Here is a 25,650-nt window from a genome sequence, read left to right on the forward strand (position 1 = left end):
TTTGCGAAACACAATACGTTAAACGACCCTTAACAAATGCAATTGCGTCAAACTGAACTCCATACAGAACATCGAATTGTTGCATACTAACTGTTAGACTACTTTCAATAAAATGATATGGTACCCTAAGTGATAAATGATCAGCTTGTTTTGCTGATTTCACTTGACAATTTTATCTATCGATTGATCTCAGCGGTAATAATACTAAGCACTCAAAGAAAGGACCAACTGATATGCTGAAAGCAATTGAATCGAAATTTCTACCGGGACACATAGCACACGCATACCAATATATGTCTGATGATTATTACTGTCGTCAGTTTTTGATATACAGGTAGCCCAACTTTGCCTTCCAGCAATTATTTATATTTCTTCAAGCTATTATTCATTACTTCTCTTCGTGTTAAAATTCGATAGTTATATTTTCATTGAAATCATGGAAAAACTTTGCAATTAATAATCTAGAAAAATCTAACACTAAGGTTAGATAGTATCAGGTATGTATAAGAGATTAGGTAAACCGCATGACGCTTGCCAGTCAACCGATATACTTGATTGATCCTTTTACTGAAAGTATGATTTTGAATGTAGACTCGCATATAATTTGTGACGCCAGATAAATTTTATTAAATATTATTTTTTTTGGGATTTAAATTTATTTTTGCCGCTTCGATAATGCTAAACGCATAAAGAATCACGTGCATGAGGACGTACATATGCCTAGTTTGTTCGCATCAAGGTGCATTTGCCGAAGGCCATTCGGTGGTTCGTAAGAGGCTTTGCGCAAGTGTCCAACATGAGTAATTGGAGTAATACCATTTCATCCGATTGAACAACTGCTAAAAAACGAATCGTGAGAAAACAGGCGGTTGATTTATTGGAGAAGATAAATCCCACGCATGTGTCGCAAACAATAAGGTTCGAACCTTATTTTCCAACATAAAAGACCAGAACAAATGAGAACATTTCCGCTAAGCAAAGTTTCGGAGCGGCGCAAGGGCTTGCGTTAAGGATTGAAGGGAAAACACTCTTATGCAGATTTGAAGATAGGAGATGGAATATCGCGAGAACCTTTAATATACCTTCAATCTATGTGTACAGCAACTAGTACTTAAGCTAGTCAAAGCTAGAAAATTCACATGATATCCAGTGGTGAGTAACCGATTTGTTTAGAATAGGCACTTGATAGACCGGAGCATTCGCCGACCTTTCGGCCAAACTATGAGCGTGAGCATATAGAGTCGGCGGATGCTTAAGCGCGTCATTATCCCATTGCAGATGATTCCCTATTTGCTCATCCGATAGCCTCTCGGGGAACTTGAATGCCTTCACGGTGGTGGTCCCGTTGGTCCTTCTTGCGCGCGAGACGAGTCGCCGAGGAAGACGGGTATACACCTGCCACCAGGCCAAGCAGGCTACGCTCAGTGTAAATGAATCATTTTTCATTATGCTTGGGCTTGAAGAATAGATCTCTGACCGGCGATATGCTCAGCCACGTTCAAAAGGTCACACATGGGTGTTTTTGTATAACAGAAAAAATAATCGGCTGTATTTTTAAAATAAGCAATAACATGCCTCTTCCAGTTGAAACGAATTCATGATCTCGAGCATGCAGAATTTACAGTTGTGGTAGAAGGATTAAAAAGATTAAATAATATTAGTTTAAGATTATGAGCAAGGTTAAAGGTAAACTGACAAGTCATATTACTAGAATTAGTGGAAGAATATTCTAAAAGGCTACTAAAATTTGTGCAAATTTCTTCCAATTAATTTTCAGCATTACGGCAGGGACAATTACATTAAAATATAAACTATTGAGTATATTTAAGGATAACAACCTTACCTTAAGAATGAATTTTAAATGCAAATTAATACTCTTTCGCCTAGATTGAAGGTTGTTATACTCTTTAATGACACTTTTAAGAAAAGAAAGGAGACTATTTTTCAGAATAGCGCCATGTATGCTAAAATCGTGGTAATTCTGATAGGTAAATGTTTGCAGCGTCGGCACTTAGAGCGTTCACGGACGGGTCGGGGTTTCTAATGAGATTTATTTTTACCGATTCAATTCAAATTAATGAATTGACTTTAATAGCAATGGAAAACAATAACATATTTGGTGATGTAATATTATAAGTCAATGTTGTGCTGAATGAGATTTAAATCTAATCTCATAGGCAAAATAAAAATGATTAAAAAAATCAAATTGACTTAAGTATTAGCTGATGGGATTGCGCGGATTTAAAACTTGAGCGCTCAAGTTTCATTTCAAAGACTTCGATCGGATTCCTTCGGCTGTATTCATTCCACAACTTTCCTACAGCCTATGTGTTGTTTCTAGTGGTGAAAAACGGAAATGAAACCTCTTTCCATGAGCCTTTCTATCTCTATATTCCCAGCTTCTCGTAATTGCCCTCAAAATTTAGACATCCGATAATGAGTTTCAAATGAGCCGTTTATTTCTGCTTACAAAGCTGCAGTTGACAAGGAAGAACGTGGGCAGCTCATTAGAACTGAAAGTAGGGACTTGAGCAGTAGATGTGGGCAAAGTGAGAGATTGGAAGAAAGAAGGATATGCAGTTGCAAAGGAATGAGGATGCGTAGTAAAAGGAGGGGCAACAGGCGATGGATGGGTGCTAGGAAAAGGTATGCCACGAACGTGTCGCACTTGATGGGGAGAGAGAGTGAGCTGCGGGGGAGGAGGAGAAGGGACGAGAGAGAGGCACGACAGACGCCCTCTCCTGTAAGGCGGCCCTCCTCCCCATCATTCCTTTCTCTTCGACACCTCCGTCGGCTCTCTCCCACACCCCTTTCTCGATGGAATGAGTCAAGTGGGACAGGACGCGGGGGACTCGGACGCCAACTGCATCTCATCAATGGACGAAGGCAAAGGGAGCAGCGGTCGCATCCATCCTAAGAGGGCGTTGCAGCGCAAGACTTACGGTGCTTCATGATGTACGGTACAAGCTCCACTCCCAAAACCTTCGCGCAAGAGTAATCACCAACGGGCATAGTTCAATGAACACGAGACAACGCAAAAAACGGGAAATAAGTGTATGAAACAGTATAGCTTAATATGACAATACCTGTACTCCCTCTCCCTCACGCTTCGTTCGTTTTCCTCATTTTCCCACACCACGTCTCAACTCCTTGACTATCTGTCACGAGTACCACATCTACTCCGTACCATTCCCTGAATTTAAATGAGGCGATTTTTCCTTTGAAACGATTGGTGGCATATAAGTTTTCCAATACGTACACTTCCTTGTTCACTCTGCTCTATTGCTATTGAATTTCTTTAACTTCTCTTCCACACCTCTGGAAGCCCCGTGCAACTGGTACCACTTCTAGACGTTCATTATATGATAAAATGAGCCATCTTCTTTGGACGGACGTTTTTTCATCATCATCTACAATAAGCCTCACTTCGTGTCACTCTTTGACCTTAATTGTTCCAACAACCATCTTTAGAAAAAAAATTCTTTGCTGGGCAACACTACATGATCTTTAGAAATAAGATGAACACTATCTACAAATATACCTTCAAAAAAAGTTATTTTGATACAATTTCAACTCCTCGTTCACAAAATCCCTTTGCCTTCTCGCTTCATCAAATGTCCTTTTTTCCTCAACAATTGCATGAATAAAAAACCATAGACACAGTAATCAACCCGAAGGTCGGTTAGGTAGGTGATGGTAGTTCACTCACAACTAAGCCCGACGGCGTGTGAAATTCACACACGAGGGTGGGGGGGGGGCAGTTCCTTTCAATGTGCCAGTTATGGTTTCCCAGGAAGATCTGGTACCCGAAAATTCGCATAGCTTGGGTGGAGCTGCAGGTGCCCAGATAGGATTGCCCAGGCATGGAACCCGGGCCCTCCAGTCAGTTGCCAATGCTCTACCCCTGGACCACAAAATATCCTTAATGGTGTGAATAATGAAAGACTAATAATAACGCCTTAGGTTACACTCAATATATCGAAAAGGAGTACAGATAACTTATTTGCATATTGTCATTTTCTTGCAATATTTTCTTCAAAAATATAACAAAAAACATTTCAATGCCAGCAAAGTGGGCTTAATTACTATTCAAAGCTTCCTCCTACAACCATATTGAATGTTAACAGGTGGAAGTGAAATGTAATTGAGCCAAAGATTATACAATATCATCATGAGGCTTTGTGAAGTCCTCTTTATTTATTAATTTTTCTCCATTTCTGTTAGCCTTTGTTTCTCTCTGGGGAAACTGGTTAAATTCCTAACAGGCCGTGATTGATTGATGTTGTGCGATCCTGGCATGAATTTGTTCGAGTTGAGATTTATATGATATTAGCCTCCAGGACCCTTTAAAGTCCATTTCCTCCCACGAGAATCACTTTTACGCACTTTCGGAGTTCGGGTAGCAATCTTTCACTAGATGCCACGCCTGAAACTCCTCAATTTAGTGATTATTCAGGTATCTAAATGTAGTTTCATAGAAATGAATTTTCACGGAATTTCATCCATTTCAGATGGCAACAAAACCAATAAGCCTTACAAAACCAACTAGTATCATTGTAAACATCATCCAATCTGTGTGATATGTCATAAATAATGGCGTGGTGCTCCCTGAATACTAAACATTTCTAGGCAAACAAATCAGCGAAAATCCTTTTCGATTTTAAAAGAAATTGAGTTTGTACTTTTATTAAAAAAACGAGTAAAATCAACCTTTCAGATTCATTATATAAGAATTATCGTCCTGGTAATTATTATATTTTCAACACAGAGAAATGTTAATTGCTTATGGGTGCAATTATGGGTAAATGCAAGCCTCAATAAGTGAGTAAATATCAGAACAGAACTATCCACACGGCTGGAGACTCCTTCAAGCTTCTCCCCCATTCCACGTGCAACGATCGACACCCCTCTCCCCTTCTCCACGGGTACTTACCTCCCGCTCACCCAAACCCTTTATCGCCGCGTTCACATCTATCACTTCTCGCTTCCAACTCTACTTTTCCACATCCTCTCTTCAGCACTTCTCTCCCTCCTCTTACCCCCCTCTATCTCCCACGGCTCCGCAACACTCCCCCTCCCCCTCGAGCCCAACTCTTAGAGTCACGCAACTTGCGTCTCTCCCCACTTGCGGCTCGCACACATCTGTCTCCCCGCACTCTCGCCCCATCTCCCTCCCATGCCTTCTCCTTCCCCCTCTCGCCTTCCTCCTCTCTACCCTCGGCTTCAGTACCACACAACCATTGCTTGCTTCTTTCTTTAACGATTCATGATATCTCCTCCATCCTTCGACCTAACATCCTCTCCATCCTTCGGAAGGTGCCGTGCGTCAATCACTAAATCCCTACCGTTATACATAAAATATTTATTATTACCTTTCAGTACTATTCAGTCAGAGTTGGAGCATAGATGGTGGGGGCCTGAGCCCCGCTAATAATATGAGTGTAATGCCCAAAGGGCACAGTAAACCTGATTTTTAACATTCCTGAGAGATCTTATTCCTCTGCCGACATAAATTTCTCCTGGTCCATTCATTCATGAGAAGGGCTTTGCGGACATATTTGATGAATTTTAGCATGAAGGGGGAACTCCCAAGTGTCCCACCTTGTATCGACCAAGCATTGGCCGTCAAGATTGAAGTAAAGCTCGATACAAAGAAAAGTATCACATGAAATGTTAAGGAATGAAGACTATGAAAATTGGTCACGCTGGTTCGGCGAGGAGTTGAAGCTGAACAAACAAGTAAAACGATGGATAGGAAGCGCTCAATGAAGCAAATCTACCAGTGAAGAAGAATAAACATCGCGACGTTTCCTAGATCAGACTTTAATTACGTAATTATAAGTCCTGTAATAAGGCACAGGTATATAAAAACTGATCTCCTTATTTACATGAGAACTGCAAGTAAGCACTGTTGGCTGTAGAGAAAAGACGTGAGAAAAGGAAATAAAAATCTGGCCAAGGATATTGCGGCTACAAGGCTATTTCTGGACAACATGTTGTCTCTGTATGGCCCGATGCTACTGATAATCGGAATAGGAAACAATTTCGAAGATATTTAACCTAATAAGACCTTAGCGATGCATCAGACGAAAATAATAAGGCAGAAAACCCCAGTTAGGCCGGAGTGATGTCACTAATTAACCTGTCCGCAGAGAATCCTTAATTGTGCGAACCAACCGCAGCGCTATCTGGTTGCAGTCGACAAACACGCGAACCGCCCACCATGCGGTGGCGTCCCAGGGAGTCTTCCGCCTCGAAATGGGGAGGAGTCCTCTCGTGCCCGCGTCTTGGAGAACATCAGGATCACCCCCGATGCAACAAGGCGCGCGCGAGCCCGTATTTTTACCCAGAGTTAACTAAATGGCTCAAGAGCATTCATGCTGTGAATCTGATGTGGCTACATATCAATTATATGACTACTCTAAATTCCTTATAAATGGATTAGTTAGAGAAAGATCTGAGCTAAGATATTGAACTTTAGTAGTATACACATGCGGTGGGTGTCCCAAACCATCACCTGTCCAACCGATAACGGTGTCCTAGAGCTTTTATAATTGTAGATGCGCTATTCCGAATCTCTTCATTCGAAATGGGTTAACTGTAAAATAATCCCCGAATTTTTCAATCAATAATTTAGCTCTTTTATAATCGATTAGTTCCGATTAGATCCTTTTCTGATTTTCTTCTTTGATACCAGACACCAATTCGTCTCTCTTATTTTCCCTTTTAACCACGTTCCAATTTTGGCCGCCAGGTGGAAGCACCGAGAGTGAACTCGGTATTTAGATCCGAATAAAAACAGCTGTTTGGTGGAGGACGCGAAAGGGTTAACTCGTGGGTGTTAAACTGATTTAAAAAAACAGCGAACTTAATCAGAAACTATTACAAAGAAATAAACCATTATAAGCAATCCTCATACAATCCGATATATTAATGTATAGTACACGTATTCTTTTAAAGTAGCACAAGCACAAGTGAATAAAATAGGTATAAATGATTGAATTCATTCCTTTCCTTGAAAAAATATCTTCCTTCACCATTTATGTAAATAATAGTATCAATAAAAATCATAATAAACAGCGAACGCGCACATTCTCAATTCGCAATTCCAGGAGCAAAAGCTAAGCAATTAATGAAAAACCCTTGAGTTCTAAATGTTTGACTTGAAAATGGCGGGATTGGAGAAAACCTCGCCCTACCGGAGAATGTTGTCATTGCGCCATGAAAATAAAATTAAGGCGCGAGCTTTACGAGAGTGCACATTTCCACCCACTTATATTTTCAAAAATTTAAGTCTTAAGGGAAACGTAACTGTTTCAATTTAATAGTCAAATATTCTTAAAAGTTGAGTCACATGTATTTAAGAAGGGCAGATAAATATTTAACCATGATATAAAAACGATATCTCAAATGTTTAAGAACTCTATAAATTCCCAAATTTTTTGATGAGTTTTTCTCAGTACCTAACCTGAAGGTTTGATAGGTGATGTTAGAGCTCATCTAATACCAAGCCCAAAGGAGTGTGAGACTCGCAAATCAGGAAATTGGGCAAGTTCCTTTTACTGTACCGCCTATTGTTTACCAGAAAGATCTGGTACCCCGTAAAATCACAGAGCTTTGGTGAAGCTGAAGAGCGTCCATAAGTGCCACCCGGAATCGAACCCGGGCACTTCAGGTGGTAGCCCTGCGCTTTGACTAGTGGAATACCATATCCCCCAACTCTAAACTCTTAGTAGGTCATTATTTTAGCTTTCGTGAATTTCCTCTACCCGACTTGTCCATTAATATTTTTCTGTGGCCACAAGGAATTTTTACCTCTTGTAGGAGTATTACTTTAAAAAATAATCCATTTTCTATGAGCTCCCCAACTTCTTATTTGGTCAACTGATTACTGGTTACTTTCTCATTCGTGCTCCTTCATTGTCTCAATTCCAGTGGTTAAACAGATAAGTGATGCAGAATTATGTATTATTTTCCCTCCCACTTTATTGGACCCGTTTGAGTTTATGATTGTAATATATGATAGCGATTGTTTCCATATATTTGCTAGTTATTACTCAGATATCCAGTGTAGGAAAAAAATTGTTTTGCTAATTTTGAGAATCTGTGATTCTAATAATATTTCATTGTAGGGTTTACAAAAATTAATTTAGAATCCTGATGATTTTTCCTAGTTCTTTTCACCATTAATTTCAATTAAAGATGTTAGCTTTACAAGAGCATTAGAGATCCTAAAATTAATTTACTTTCTAACTTCTATCAGCACGCTCTAATCAAGAGCAGGTTCTAAAGAAATCGAGGTATTTAAGATTTCTCCGCTGAGCGGCGCTTCTGTCTGTTTTATATGAAATGAATGCATGTGTGGTACAAGTTTCAGTGATATGACTCCAGCATTGCGTCAGCGGTAACCGGTGCAAGTTGAAGCATGCTCAGTTCGACCACGCCTGCTTCTGATGATGGAAAACGTTTCCACGATTTTCACATTGGGAAACAGGAAAAGGTCCAATGGGGCTAGGCCTGGACTATAAGGAGGATGAGGAATTCTTCACTTTTCATGAATGGTCTTAACGTTATTCGACTATCTACTCTCAAAATAGTAGCAGTTGAAATTTAGTTATGTTTACTTCCGCAAGAGCAGTACTGGAGCTCCAGGTTTATCTTCATATGAAATTCTCTTCCATCTTTCAGCATTTGAAACTGTCTCATAGCTGTGCCATTGAGTAGAATAGAGTCTTCATGAGCCTTATGCGCCATAATATAGGCCTCTGATTACTATTTTCTCATGAGAAAGAAATATTTCAATGCTGAGTATTGCTCGTCGTGTGGCACTTCCATCGTTGCCGCAGGTGAGCTGAGTATGTATCAACATGCAACGACTGTCGCTGATGCAAAACTGGAGTAAAATTAACGAAACTTATACCATACACATTAAACGTAAAGAAAACAATATAGAATCTCATTAATTTACAGCACAACTAATTATACGAATAATAATTTGTGATCACTCCGTATTGAAGTCTTCGTTCATACAGGTATATCATGGTACACATATACGTTAGCGATGGAAAAATTGGATTGATAGAGTTATATAAAGGAAGTATGTATGAGATAATCAATGCAAAAGGTATAAAATAAAAATTAGTAATAGGATAAAAAACCATAAAAACAGTAATCAACCCGAATCGAACGATATCTTTGAAGAAGCACCCTTGTGCGTTCTCACACGCCGCTGCCAGCGGGTTTTCCACTATTCAGACGCCTTTTGGAAGGAATCCGCCACGGCATTCCGCCCGGAATGCTGCTAAGTTCCCTCGTCACGACCTGTTGTAACGCTTCCACCGAGCCGTGGTGATATCCTTTCAGTACGAATTTGAGGCGGGGAAGGAGGAAGAAGGCTTGTGGGGCATTTCCTAAAAAAATTGGATCCTCACTCACATGGTCGAGAATCCCTTGGCGGATCTAAGTTTCATTTTGTTCGACCGAAAGTACTCGCAGTACCAACTTTGCACACACCTTTCTCATGCCAATATATTTGGTCACAAGTCGATGCACATCACTTTTAGGTATGCCAAGGTTCATCAGAAACCCTGAAAACACTTAATCTGCGATCCTTTTCCAACAAAGTCTTCACTTTCACAAGAATTTTGTGACTTTTTGAGGTTAAAGGGGGTCCTGAAAGTTCAGCGTCTTCAACGTCTTCTCCACCCTCCCATAACCACTTGGGCAACTCAAAAACACACGAACTACCCATGGTGTCAACACCATAAGTTGCCTTGGGCATGTCATCAGTCTCTTTCCCGGTTTTGCCCAGTTTCACCCAAAATGTGATGGCGTAGCACTGTTCCAATAAACGGTTCATGACGGAGCGTAACGAGGTCACGTTAGAGAGGTTTCGCAAACAAACGGTTCGCACTCCACAACGGCACTGACACAGGCCTCCAGCCTTTCCTGAGACTCCCCTCCCTCAAAAACTGCTAGAGAAACTGACGCTCGTTCGTCCGTCTATCCGGGTAAAAATAAATCATACTACTTTTGGGACAGCCCTTGTGTGCATTAATACCGAAGTGCACCACCAAAAATTCGAATCTTAGTGAGTCTCTTTTTTGTGTGTTTCTGTGTTTTTGTCTGTGTCTACTAGTGCTAAATTTTATACATTATTATTCACATCCGTGAGACTTTCAAAAAGTGTTAATATATATAACACGCGGGTCGCGGTAGTCCAGTGGGTAGAGCGTTGGGCTGCTGACCGGAGGGTCCCGGGTCATATTCCCGGGCAAGGCACTCTGGGCACCTGCAGCTCCACCCAAGCTAAAGCGATTTTTCGGGTACCAGGTCTTCCTGGGAAACCATAACCGGCACAGGGAAAGGAACTGCCCCCCCTACCCTGATGTGTGAATTTTCACACGCCGTATAGAGCTTAGTACTGGGTGATGTCTACCATCACCTACTAAACCGACCTTCGGGTTGATTACTGTGTTTATGGTTTTATATATAACACACACATATGTTTATATATATATATATATACACAAGTAGCATATATAGATTGTATATATATCCATATAGTGGGTCGCGGAGGTCCAGGGATAGAGCGTTGAACCGGAGGGCCCGGGTTCGACTCCGGGGCAAGCCTCTCTGGGCACCTGCAACTCCACCCAAGCTATGTGATTTTTTGGGCACCAAATCTTCCGAGGAAACCAAAACCGGCACAGGGAAAGGAACTGGCCCCCCTACCCTGATGCACGAGTTTCACACGCCGTCGGGCTTAGTACTGGGTGAGCTCTACCATCCTCTACCAAACCGACCTTCAGGTTGATTACTGTGTTTATGGTTTAATTATATACTGTATATATATATATATATATATATATATATATATATGTGTGTGTGTGTGTGTGTGTATCTATGTGTGTGTGTACACATATATAATATGTATACACACATGTGTATGTAAGTATGATGCATGTGTATGTATGAATACGTTTGTGTGCATGTGGGAGTATGTATGTGTAATAGTGCATCAATGGGTGGTGGCCTAACTACCCTTGCCACATTGTCAAGGTCATTGTGAAGCTGCGGGGTATTTTGTAGATACATTTAATTGGTAGTATTTTAAACAAAAATCCGCGTTTTTGCTAAGGAAATCAAGGAACATGAAATTAGTGGAACGAATTTACATAGTAAAAAAGACTAAACGTAGGAATCGATGACTGGATCATTCTAATTGAAAATAAAAAGAGACAGTTACTCTATACAATAATTTGGAGTATAGGTCTTCAAAATTCATAAAACCAGATTTTTGAGGAAGGAGGATGAGCGTCAACTGGAGGATTTTATTTTTCGACGACTGAGTTTATTTTTTACATTAATTTGAAATCTATGATATCTTATTTGCATTTGGCTTTCACAATGTCATTAACGTTAGAATGGAACACAAAACTAAATAACTACAGTGATCCGATTATTTCTTAGGCCGTAATACCCAACCCATACCGAGAGCATTGCTTCGATCCTCATAGCCGGAGGATGTGTGTTTGCATTCCGGCCTCTACGTCACATACGTACGGCGCTGAATGCAATATATCGTCCATCGTATGTGGAGTGAAACATTAACATTAGCGTATTTCTTAAGACCAGACCAATTCCGACGCGGATATACTTTCTCACTTCCTCCTCCCTGCTAATTTCTGCTTGGCATAATTACTTTTCCTAGAACACACTGTGGCCTCATCATCCGCGTGGCTCCCACGATAAATAGCAATTCTTTGGATTTCAATGAGCCACGTTAACAAAGCTACTTCATCTAAAAATACAGTGGCTGTGGTCGGTGAAGGGAATACCATAAGTTGAATGGTGAAGGCAAAAGAGAGAGAGAGGCACACACACTGAGCGAGGTATCGAAGGGGCTGGACGCGGGCGCCCGTAATGGCAAATGACGCAACCGCGAGTCGAAGACAGCAGCGGCGAAGCTTTGGAGCGATGGTGGAAGTGTGTCCTTAGGCGACGGCGGCGACGGCCAAGACAAAATACGCAACGTTTAGCGGTGCGGAGAAGTCGGTACGCGCGAGTGAAGAAATTTCTTGTCTCTTTATCCCTTAAAATTTGAGATGAGAGTGGGGAGGAGGATTCTGAATGGGACCTTAAATTAGAGATAATTAAACAGACAGGTCTCCTCCGACCTGCCTTTTTAGGCAGTGGAGTTAAGTCAAGTCTAAACGGGAATTATATTCCTATGAGTAGGTGATATTTACTTGCAGTTTCAATTTCCCGAAATCACTTAATCAAATGGGTACTCAGCGAGCTAACCAAATCAAGGCCTCGGATTATTTCAAATACCGCAAAAGAAATATTTTTTTGGATTGCTTCATACTCAAGAATTATTTAATGAATCTAATATACTTATAAATAGTGGGTAATACTAATTATCTCCACCGTATTACGGTAGGAGAGATTACAAAAATAAAATTAGAGAGATTAAGACTAGTACAGATATATTTAAGATGTGATTTTTCACCCGAACGATAAGGGGCCAGAGAAACGTTGTCCAACCGCGGTAGCGCGGAATAGTATTTTATGCCAAAAGCAGTCTGGTGTGTAATCATCCCTTGCCACACACCCTGGCGGTGGCTTGCAAGATACTATATATTGTGATTAGAGGAAATTAGGAAGGGTATAAGGAGATTTGATAGAAAATCCATACGTTCATTGCATTAATCAGCCGAGTATACCGAATAAGTGACCAACCATGTGACAAGAACTGCTCCATAATCAAGTTTCCATTCCCTATAGGTTATACTGATGTGCTGCGAATCTACCAGGAACCCTGGTTCTCTCGATGGTGTATCTTCAGCTTAGACATGGGCGTTTCAATTTTATCATGTGGTTATATTCGAAAGGGTACGCCCAGAAAAAGTAACAGAGAAGATAATTTCTAAAAGATGAAACTAAGGGTTATAATCGGAAGAATTTGTAATTTCACGAAGGCTAATCAAAGATCTTATGCCAACTGATTTCCAGCATTAAAAATTATGTTCCAATTAACAGTTTTGAAATTAAAGGCGTTTATCACCCTCTCGGTATTTCAATGGTTCAGGGACTGTTTTCGAGTTCAGTTCAGACGGAACATACACGTATTTTGGCATTAAGACGTCGCGTCACAGCGAGATTCTTCAGGAGCGGCGTCGTGTGGCTACTGCTCGAGCTAAATACTAGTTCTACGGCACTTTCTTTGATTTGGCCTTTGGCTAAGGTGACCGTCGTTAATGGCCACGCAGCAGCAGTTACTTTGCTTATAAAGTTACATACTACTCTTTATCAACCTAAATTCGAAAGCAGCTGAACATGGACCAAATGGTGTCAGTTGCAAACCCGCTCGTCGATTGTTGCTTATTCAAGAACTGTAATCGTACTTTCCCATTATATTTCATTAAAATATCTGTGATAGATTACATGTCTCCGTAAAATATAGATTCGGAATGGCTGAAAATGACTATCAAAATTTATACAGGTAAGCTGACCCAAGGACATGTGGCTTGGGATAGTTGGGCACAAGCCATATTCACACAAGTGTCAGTTAATGTAAGGATTTGAATATACATTAGCTCATAAACAAAGACACTAGTACACATAAACGCACCGACATGCCTATGTGCATAATGCAATAATTGTTTAAATCATTTAATGTTTGTCTTTGAGCAAATATATTCGGGTGCTTAGGTTCGATGGTTTTTAATGATTGCGTACATCACGAGAGAAGAATATATAAGTGACTATGTCGGTGATTGTGCCTATCTCACTCGTTTTATTTCGTTGGTCGAATCCATAAATGTAATTTGGTGCCATAAGAATTCGGCTGTGCCGCAGGGAAATGCAGGTGTCCCTCACCGTTCAAAAATTCTTCCAGGCTATCTCAGCCAATCAAGGGGCTCCCAAATCCTCCAATATACTTGTCAGGCTCACTCGCAGCAATTTTCAAAAATCTGACGGATTTTCTCTGAACATTTTTCAAAACCTGAATTGAAGTGCTCTCCTATGGATGTAAACTATAAACTTTCTACAAAAATAAACTTTCTTGAATGACAAAAAAGCCAAACTGAAATTTTCATTCACGAGAACTGGAAAATATTCACCTTCAGAAGAATATAATTGATACCTAGTTTTTTTATAAAATCGGCTTATTTGTTGTAACAATACAAAATACTTTTCATGAATCGCCTTAATCCGACCTCAAATTGGTGGATAACTTCTGTTAAAAGGGAACTATGAGAGCCTTAATCCAAGGGTGGGAACCAATTTTGTACGGGCAGCCGTTTTTGAGACGAGAAAATAAAGGTACACAAATAGGACCCCTGGGTCAAGTATGGAAGTTATTTCTTTTTAATTGCTCCTTCACTTGCGAAGACAGGACAATTAAAGGAAAACGAGAGTTATACGGAAATCGCACTCACTCTTTGAAGTACATGATCTATAAGACGTGATGATCTTCTAAGAGAGACTTAAATTAAAAAAAGGAAGCACCTGAGCGGAAGGAGCGGTTCTAGGAGAAATCCTACATTCATTGAGGGAGCTTGGTAAAGAACTGGCCCATGCGACCATCCGGGCACGGCGTTACAAAGACCCCTCTTAGTTCAAAGGAGGGCAAGGTTTGGAAGGAGGGGAGAGCTTAAGAGCGTCAGTCCGAGAATGTGGGCTCGGGTTCACTGAGGGATCAAGTAAATGTGCGTATGATGAACATGTGACCAATGACAAACTTGCAATTATGATAAAAATTAATTAACTAGCTCTCGGTCGCATCTCCTAATAACTAATATTACTAATAATTCTAGCTAACCGGTGGTGGCGGGGTAATGTCCTCGCCTGCCAACTCAAAGGTGGCGGGTTCGAGTCCCCCGAGGTGGTTTCTCCCCCACCTAGGGCTTGGGTGTATGTAATTGTAATCTTGTTATATCATTGTTTAAAGTCCAACGTAAAGGCCGAAGTGCTGTTTACGGACTAATGCAAAATAAATGAATAACCGACAAAACTTGACAGTTTATCTCTTTTCCAAACACAACGTGATGTGCAACAATCGCCAAAACGATTACGTTGTGTGCACTACCAATAATAAAAAATATCCACCTAATTATAACTTATTGGGATTTTATCCTGTTGAATACTATAATATACTGGCTATAATATGTCCATCTGATTCGTAATCAATGATTCTATAAGTTTGGACGATTTTGCTTGGTTTTGTGGTATTTTTTTCTACACTCCATATTGCAAATAACTATCTTAATCTTAAACCTCCCTTATACCACAATTGGTTTAAGAAGTGACTGAAAATGGTGTATTGAAGGACTTAAAATACATGGTACTATTGTAATTCCTGGTTAAACTGGGAGGAGAGGCCGCAATTTTAAGTTAAGGGAAATTCAAATACACCAATCCATGTACAGCATCCTTTTACCCTCACGAACTTCACGACAACAACAGAAGGAAATATCGCATATTATATTTGAACTGTTCAAATATAATCGTACGTAATGCCAATGATCATCAATTACTATAATTATTAATGGCTGGTGACCAAACAATAATTGTCATACGTGTCCTCATGGCGACTTACAGAGCACGATGTAAAGGTAGGTATTGACAATGGCTTAGGTTTATTGCGAGAAGTTAGCCTATACTTACAAACTCTTTCTCTTATAGGCCACTGATAAAGGTATTATGAGGTAAATAATATCGTAATCTAAACTATTTGTAAGTAAAAGTTTTAGGCAACTATAATAGCATTATACATATTTTATATAATATATAATAAACTTATATACTATTTGAGGTAATGCATTATTTTTCGGACTCTAATGATAAGATAACTGTAAACGTTTGAATTTGTTTGCGCACATACAACATATCAATAGCATTACACAATTGTGTGTTTATATATACACCCGCACTTGTCTTGTCACACATGTAAAACTAAATGTCAAACCATATTAAAAATAGGGAAGTCATATTATAAAACACGTGTCAGAAATTGATACTTGGAAAACGTATGGCAGGGAAAAAAAATATTATACTGCGTGCGGCGTCTTGTTATGCAAGCGGTAAAAAAGGATTTACAAGCAAGGTATTTACATTATTTCGCATATCATCTGATAACCAAATTTAAAGAAAATGATAGGAGTTTCAAAGTCTATTGTTTACAATATAATGACAACACCTCACCGGATAGGTGATGGCGTCATTCGCAGATATGCATACTAACTGTACAATTAAAAAATATAATCGTAACTATATGGTAAAAGGAATGTTTTCAAAATTAAAAAAACGCTTTTAAAAATGCCTCAGTTTTCGGCACAAAAGTTAGCAACGAATATCACGCATTGCAAGTTGTAAAGAAAATTCTACGAGTACGACCGAAGAGAAAAATAAAATAAAATAAATACGTCATTTCATAGAGGTTATCTATGGTGACAACTTATATCCTGAGAGGAGTTTTATGTGTCAAAAAAGGTCGCAAATGTAGATATGTTTATTTTTAGGTCTGGATATGTTTTGTTCCTGATCAACGATTCAATGTGAGATTCAGGTCATCACTGACAGCAATATATCCCGTCATATTTAGTATTTAGAATGTAAAGCACCTTACCTTCTACTTAATCAAATTTCATCCCCATGAGTTGTCCTCTTAGCGTGACGTCACGGCTGTCGCCGACATCGCACTACCAAAACACGCCCCTCTCTGTGCGGGGGTGGTGGCAGGTATTGCGAGGGTTCCCACTTGGCTGAGTTGTCCCGTCCTCAGGCCGCGAGCCCCTGCAACAGCAGCATGGAATCCCCGAGGTCCTCCAGTATCGCCGGTTTTTTTAGCACCAGGCATTTATTTACCCAGGGACAGAAGTGTGACGAGAGGAGTCGGCTCGGGGTAGAGGGTACCACACCCACGCGAAAGCACAATAACACCGGCCGACGTACAGCGCCGGTTCGAAAACAAAACACAATCGGAAGTCGACGAAGGAGCCCGAGGTCAAACGAGAACTGCGCCAGGAGCAGCAGAGGCGGGGATTTTTCGCGACGTCGCCTCGAGGAGGGAAGTTTTGCTTTTATTCGCTACAATTTATTTTCTATCTATTTATTTTGCTCGGACCAGTTCACCACAGTCCACTCAACGGTGCGGTCAACATCATCACTTCACCATGTGGGTGAGCGCCGGTGACAAACACGACAGTCCTATTGCGCCGATGACAACACACACCCTCTCGTGTCCACAAGTCCGTCCGTCCGCTCCCGCGTGACGCAAGGAGGGGGGGGGGATGACGACGCTCTGTGCGTGAGCATAAAGATCGTGACAAAAGAGGGGGGAGGGGGTGGACAGCTTTGAAAACGCACCGCCGAGGGCAAGAGACCTGTACCCCAACCGGCGCAGCGGTTACAGCCGAACTGCTGTTGAGTGACGTCCTGCCGAAGAGCGCTCGCTGCTCGCCACGGCGATTCCAATTCCCCCTACCTCCCTCTCTCTCTCTCTCCCTTCCCACTCCCCCTCCCGCCCCTGCACATCACGACACCCCTTCCACTCCCCCTCCACCGCCACCCATCCGGGGCCCTCCGCACAGTGTCGACCGTGTGTCCTCCTCCTCCCCCCTACCAGAGCCAATTCCCTCCCCCTCTTTCCCACTACTACAACCCTCTTCGCCATACGCCCGCCCCTACCTCTCCTCCTCCCGCATCCGCCTACCCTCCTTCCCCCCACTACCCTCCTTCCTCGCTCCCTCATGCACTCTCCCCATCGCCCTCGCCTTCTCCTCCCCTCAAATGCTGCTACCTGTCCCTGTAATACACGAGCGCTGGGACAGGACGGAGGGCCTAGTCGCCCGTGGCCCTCGTGGCCCACCTTTCAGTATTTCGCAAATGGGTAGGAGTCACCGTTGGCCGATGCACTCCGAATCTTCCTCTACCCCGGAATTCCACCTTGTTTGGGAGACCCGTGTCCAAACGTTTGGCGGTAACCCGCTGTGAGGTATCCATTGAAACCTGTCAAAGAAGGAAAACATGTCAAATGGAACGGAAGCAATAGCATCGAGAAAAGTAGCAGCGAGTGATTGTAGGAATGGGATTCAAAGTGCACATTCAATTCAGATCATTTTCTCTCGCAGCCGGCGAGAATACCAGCGCATATTCATAACCTCCGTGCCTGGGGGTGGATATGCGCCCGCGGTCTAAGGGCTAGCGCCAAAATGAGTAAACTACAGGCTGTTCGGTCAAGTTTACCGGATATGATCTCCAGATGACCCTTCAGTTTTCAGAGTGAACACAAATATACAACCATCGCGAAAAGGCTTAATGAACGAGGACAGTTCAAAGAAATACAAATGGAAACCACGGGACAACTAAATGGAATGTGAACACATCTTCGCATAGATATATATGTAAAAAAAAGCAACCTGCCAGGTGGTGTAAGGGAGTGGTTGCATTTAACGATGGAAAGGGAAAGAATGGGAAAGATTTTAATATAAGAAATTGGGGCATTGCACTTGCCAACTTTCAATTTTTATTACTGATGCTAGTCTATCTCAAGGTAGGTTTCGAATGATCACGTAGACTAACCGCAGCTAAGTTTCTTCACCGAACACGACACAACATGACCCTAACTAAGCCCTCATTCAATTGAGCACACTTTCTGCCTCCCTTCTCTTTTCCTCCCCCAACCACGCCTGCCACTCTACCCTCCATTACGTTATTTATCATTCCATTGCCATTGAAAATTCCCTCCATCCTGCTATTTTTCACACCTATATCTTACTATGCGCTATGGTAATATATTAAAAGTTTTTGATTATTTCCCTGCAAGTTTAAATCTAAATTATTGCATATAAATTAGCACCGGAGCTCTTGTATTTAAATTTTTGTGTTATACTATTAACATCCTTTGGATACTCACTGGAGTGGTATAGGAAAGATGCATCGCAGTTATTCAAGAGCGTGGTCCGGAATCGTACACACCAAAGCGAAATAGCATCCAAGTAATCTTGTCCCAAGCCGGCGTAGTGGTTGCAAATGAGAACTATGCCTGTATGTAATCTTACGGCTACTAGCAGCAGAGTAAAAACGCTATTCATCTACATCTACATCTACATAATACCCCGCAAGCCGCCGCAAGGGCGTGTGGCGGGGGGTGTTAGGTCACCAACCGTAAAAAAGAAAAATACCACATGCAAAAAAAAAACAACACGGAAAATTACACCCACAGCAGCGCACACACTCATGCAAAAATCCCTTCATCCAATACTCATGCAAACACATAAACCGCAAAACAACTAAAAAACTGCACCCCATGATGCAGCACGAAAGACATCCTACAACACGGAAGCCAGGACACAACAAGCAAGAAATTGAAACACCACATGAAAATGCACCACGAAACACTATACCCCCAAAGAGTCTCTAAAAGGCAGGGAATGGGACCCAACGTTGCAGGTAGCAGGAATTTGCCCCCGCGGAGAGGGACGAGGGATTGAAAGGGAAACTTAAAAACAGATGAACAGAACATGAATGAAGTCATTCGGAAAGAATGGGTTATTATAGCAAAACACATAAGGTTAGTGGAAGAGCATGCATTTAAATACAACTAATTATTTTTTAGACGCTGAGGGTGGCAAGTGGAATTTTTGCTATCTGTAACCCTGCAGTTGCTATCCCGTATTGTCCGTGGGAAGAAGGAGTCCTTGAGTCGGCTAGTTCTGGCATCTATTTCCCGAATTTTATATGCATGATCCAAGCGACTAATGTATGTAGGAGTACGAATAATTTGCGAGACCTCGGTGCTGAAACATGCGGATCTAAATTTATTTAATAATTTCAATCTTGCATTGAATCGTCTCTCAGCCAATGATTCCCACCCCAAATCCATGAGCATTTCGGTGACGCTTTGCGTTTTATCGTAGGAATTTTTTACAAAACGGGCTACCCGGCGTTGAACCTTCTCAATTTCCCGAATGAGACCTTTTTCACTCGGATCCCACACGCTGCATGCGTATTCTAAATGAGGCCTTACAAGAGCGTGGTAACAACGTTCCTTGACCTTCGAGTCACTTTTGCCGACAATGCGTCTAATGAATCCCAATTTTTTATATGCTTGACCGCAGACTTTACGTATGTGAGTCCCCCAAGTTAAGTCTTTTGTGAATGTGACACCTAGGTATTTTACCGTATCAACTACTGCTAGGTCACCTCCAGCTAATTTGTAAGCAAATCCCGTTGATCTTTTAAAGAAATTTACCACTGAACATTTATTATAATTTAGAGTCAATCCCCAGTTAGAACACCATTTAGTAATGCAATCTAAATCCTGCTCTAGAATAAAACGATCCTCATCCCCAGATATCTCCCGATAGATCACCGTGTCATCCGCGAACATCCTAATTTTACTTTTCACTTCGCGGTTCAAATCGTTAACAAAAATCAAGAAAAGCAACGGCCCGATCACACTTCCCTGAGGTACCCCCGACGTGACTCGAACGCTGTCGGAACTAGCGCCATCAAGGACTACCCTCTGTTCCCGCTCTGAAAGAAAATCTTTAACCCAACTTATGGCGCCCTTGTTTATACCCGCGACCTTTAATTTATGAATGAGTTTACCATGTGGGACCTTATCAAATGCCTTTTGAAAATCTAAGAAGATGGCATCCACTTGCCTACCTCTCTCACCCGATAAAAGTAAATCATGTGTAAATAATCCTAATTGGGTCTCGCAGGAGCGGGTTTTCCTGAATCCGTGTTGATTGTCACTTAAAAAGTTAATATTGTCAAGGTGTCTCATTATTGAACTGACAATTATGTGCTCTAAGATTTTGCAACAGATAGAAGTGAGAGATATAGGTCTGTAATTACTGGGATCCTCCCTGTCACCACCTTTAAAAATAGGCGTTATTTGCGCGGTTTTCCAAATCTTAGGTACTTTGCACTCTGTGAGGGATTTGTTAAATATAAATTCAAGGTACGGGGCAATGTTTGGAGCTAAATGTTTTATCACCCTAGCTGGTATATTTTCGGGACCCGGGGATTTGTTGGGTTTAATCTCGCTAAGCAATTTTAGAATTCCTTGTTGGTCCACTGTTATTTTTTCCATGGGTGGAGTATGTATTGTTTCTTGGAGATATGCGGTGGCAACATCATTCGAGAAAACGCTTTGGAAGAATGAATTTAGGATGTTAGCTTTACCCTCACTGTCTGTATGAATTATATTGCTACAATCCCTTAAGCAAGCCACGGTTTGTTTACTCCCATTTACTTCCCTAACATATGACCAGAAAGCTTTGGGGTCAGTGTCCAAGTGCTCGCAAAGTACTTTGCGTTTAAAGTCCAGTAAAGCACTACGTAATTTTGTTTTGGTTTCAATTTTAGAGGATCTATATGTGTCCCATAATTGTTTATTCTCAGGGGATGATGTGTTCACGCCTGCCCTCTTTACCCTAGAGTGTAGCATTCTCTGCTTTCGAAGGGCTTTTCTAACGCTATTAGGCCAAACCTATACTTCATCTCGGATAAAAACCCTTGGACACTTCCTATTTGCACTAAAATGCGGGGTCGTAAAATAATAAAAAACTGAAAAATCGCGATTTTCCAATGCGGACTTATGGCTACCCTGCCAAAAGTGGTTCCCACAACCAAGTCAGGAAGCCGTAATAACACCCACCCTCCTTTCCTTCCGGTGAGGAGGTAACGAGCAGACCACTAAGGGAATGGTTGGCTCACTTATGTTTGGAAGCAAGATTTTGAAAAATGACTTTGTGATGACTCAATTATTTTATTGTTTAATATTTTTCCATTTTCCACTTCCTTCTCTCCAGCTTCATCTTGTCTGTCCCCGATTACCTCCACCATGGCAAAGGGTTTTTAATACAAAGAATTGATATTTCGAGCAAAAGGAATATGCAAAAATGGTAAAACGGGAAATTCCTGAACAGGATACAATAAATAACATCTAGTTTCATCATACTGCCCATATAATCTGATGAACATTAAAAATCATTTTGGCCTTTCATAAAAAAACAGAGTTAATTTTAAATCCATGCCAAACTTAAATACCGCAGATGTGTTGATGAACTATGCCTATACGTAATCTTATGGTTACCAGCAGCAGAGTAAAAACACCATTAGGTCAAACCTATACTTTATCTCAGAAAAAAACCCTAGAACACTCTTCCTAAGATCTGTTCGGGATTTCATCCAGGAAATCCAAGCAGATATGTATAACAGACGAAAACATTGATGAAGTGAAGAAAATAGTATTGGCCAATCGTCGAATCACCGTTAGAGAAGTTTCTGAGTACCTAATAATATCGATTGGCTCGTGCCACTCGATTTTTACCAATGATTTGGGTATGACACGGGCCACCGCGAAATTTCTACCAAAAACAGCAACGCATTAAGATTGCTAATGAGGTGTGGGACTCTGTCCGCGACGACCCAAATTTGCTCCAGAGGGTCATAAACGGTGAAGACTCATGGGCTTAGGGTTATGATCAAGAAACTAAAGATCAATCATCCCAATGAAAGCTGCAGCACGAGGCAAGACCGAAAAAAGCACGCAAAGTTTGGTCGAATGTGAAAGTTTTGCTTGCAGTTTTCTTCAATTGCAGGGGCGTGGTGCATCAGGAGCTCTTGCCACAGGGTAGAACGGCAAGTAAGGAATATAACCTGGAAGTTATGCGCAATTTACGCGAAGCAATCCGCCACAAACGCCTGGGTTTGCGGAAGAACAAAAATTGGCTTTTGCACCATGACAACGCTCCTGCTCACGCATCGTTACTTGTGTGTGAACTTTTGGCCAAAAGCAACACACTAATGATGCCGCAGCCACCTTATTCAGATCTGGCCCCCAGTGACTTTTTCTTGTTCTCGAAACTGTAGAGACCCACGAAAGGACGACGCTACGCTACGATTGACGAGATAAAGTCTGCAGGAGCTGAACAAGATAAAAAAAATGATTTTTTGAAGTGCTTTGAGGGGTGGAAAAAACGTTGGTACAAGTGCATGATACGTAATGGGGATTACTTTGAAGGGGAAAAAATAGATATTTTCATGGATAAATAAATAATTTTCGAATAAACACAAAAGTCGCGATATTTTTTTAACAGACTTCGTATTTAAGAATAAACCAAAACCAACTGTTGGCAAGTGTTTTCCACTTAAAATCTCTCATCAAAGTATCCCAAATAATGTCTTCTGTATGCGCGGGTTTATATTTTGTTATGTATGTTCATATTTTTAATTATCTATTATTCTTTGGTGTTCAAAACCATACTATTCATGCACTACCATATAACAAGAAATCAAAGAGAAATTCCAGGAAAATTTATGAAAAATTCATAATCTCTATGGTCCTAAAATTATAAATATAATTATTGATGTATTATAATAACCTAATTAGTCCTCATTTTTAGGACAAATAATTTTCTTCGCCAGGCATGTCACGCAGAAATATAATGCTTGTTAAGTATTTTATGAGCATATCTTCTGTTGTAATGTAAAACATAATCATTATTATTCCAAAAATGGGGCCAGTGGAGGAATAACTGTTCGTCAACAAAAGAAAAATACGCACGATTGAGGACTTTAGCATCAAGGATTTTCTTTAATTTAGATCCTAATCACTTCTCACGTACGTTTACCGTGAAACTTATCATTTAAATTAATTGGAATCGTCATTTGTCTCAAAATCTCCTTTCCTTGCGGTATTTTCACATGAAGATAAGAAATCCGGGATTCCCATTAACCGCATTGACGCCATAACGAAGTGTATAACCGCTCTCATCTTAACTTCTGTAAAATCTGCGAAGGGCTTAACTGATAACCATGGCTCAAAAAACACACACGTCTTTTCCAAAGCGAAGAATGTCTTCGCGCTGTGTTTCTAACTCGCATGTCATTTTGCATGTGAATAGGAAGCAAATTTAATTTTTGTGAAGGCTCTCCGTGGAATGGTGTTGATAAATGCATTTTTCTTCGGAATTTCATCCAGGAAATACAAACATAAATGTATTCAAATATAAAGTTTAACCAACTGCTTGCAAGTGTTTCTCACTCATCAAAGTATCCCAGGATGTGTCTTCTGTCATTAGTTTTTCTATTTATTTTTATGTTTTTTAGTAAAAAGGATATTTACTGCCCATATTTGACGGTGGTAAAAATATAACCCCCTCGAGATAACAATATTATTACAGGGGATAATCGGCAGTATATTACCCATTTCATTCATAAACATTTTTATAATTATTTAATTATACTTTTGAGTAGCTTTTAAGTCCACAAGACAGACAGGTAAGTTCAAATTCTCAGCGATTCATGATTTATTTGACAAATGTTTCTGCCACATTTCCCAAGCTTAACTTAAAGCATGAAATAAGATGACCATAGTCAGCTGAAAAAAATTGGGAGAACTGGGAATTAAAGACATGTTTCTTTCCGCATTTTATACTTCTAACTCACCTAAAAAGGAGTAGCAGCCAGATAGTAGACTTGGGTCACACCATACACATTAAAAGACTTGAGTAAATTTTTTTTGTTTCCCCAGAACAGAAAATGAGTTACTTAAAAATGTTTTCTGCATCAAACGATCCGAAAACAGTTGCGAGAGAATTACTTATTTTTGTATTTTTTAGTACCCAACAAGCCCCAGCTAGGTTTTGTGCAGGTAACTGTACACACTAGACTAATTTTCAACCAAATATTTTTACCCCTACCGCAGTCGAACAATGTTATTCTGATTCCTAATCGTTCGTGGAAAAAATGACCTCTTAAATCTCTCTCTTCTACACTTAATCTCTCTAATTTTATTTACATGATCTCTCCTGCCGTAGTACGATGGGGATAAAAATACATTTACAACATCATTGTTATAGAAACATACTTCCAACAAATGCAATAGATTTAATATGTAAAATCACCGTCGCTCCGTGGGGGCTAATAATACATTTTCTACATCATCGCTGAGGAGGCATCCTCCAAATTAATACAAAAAAGTAATCTGTAATTTAACCTTTTCACCTTGATTGTAGACCAGCCTACCTCCTATAATATTTTGGATACGCTACTAAGTTTATAATAACAACGTTATACAAATCTAGATCCTATACGCTGCACTCATTCCAATTCGGCAATAAATCCAACTTCATGAGGATCCCATATACTAGCAGCATATTCAAAATAAGCCCTAACCAGCGAAAGATTACAATTCTCTCTGGCCTTTTCATTAAATTTGCCCATCTTATAATGAAGCTTATTATGGTTATCTAGTAAATTTAAATGTATAAAAAGTATCGGGAAAATATTCGAAAAATAGGTTTATTTGAGATATTTCTAGAATGCCTCAAAATTCTTCAAAGTATATCCCTTGAGTGTCAAAACACTTTTGCCAGCGGCTTTTCTACGACTCGAAGGCGGATTCCGGAATGTGATTAAGGGTACACATTCCAGCTTTTTTGACGGCAATTTGGGTTCCATGGTGGTATCCTTTGAGGGAGGATTTCAATCTTGGAAATAGAAAATATGTAGTCTGCTGGTGCCAAGTTGTGGCGATCCAAAAAGTCGGGATCCTCTTTAAAGCATTGCAAAAGGTCTTCACAAGCAGACACTCGGCTCTGCTTTTGGTCACCCGTCAAAACC

The 25,650-nt window shown here is 40.6% G+C and overlaps 1 long non-coding RNA gene across 1 annotated transcript in view; it reads right to left on the minus strand.

Annotated features, from left to right (window-relative positions):
• LOC139697495 (uncharacterized) overlaps window positions 1–16,966 on the minus strand; it is a 146,016-nt gene extending 129,050 nt beyond the window's left edge. Inside the window, exon 1 of the long non-coding RNA XR_011702786.1 lies at window positions 16,637–16,966. This is a non-coding gene — a long non-coding RNA (uncharacterized lncRNA). The remainder of the gene's footprint in view (window positions 1–16,636) is intronic.
• Between the last annotated feature and the right edge of the window lie 8,684 nt (window positions 16,967–25,650).

Source organism: Hetaerina americana, unplaced genomic scaffold (assembly GCF_022747635.1).
Source record: "Hetaerina americana unplaced genomic scaffold, ioHetAmer1.1.p SCAF_78, whole genome shotgun sequence".
In the NCBI taxonomy this organism is placed as follows: Eukaryota; Metazoa; Arthropoda; class Insecta; order Odonata; family Calopterygidae; genus Hetaerina; species Hetaerina americana.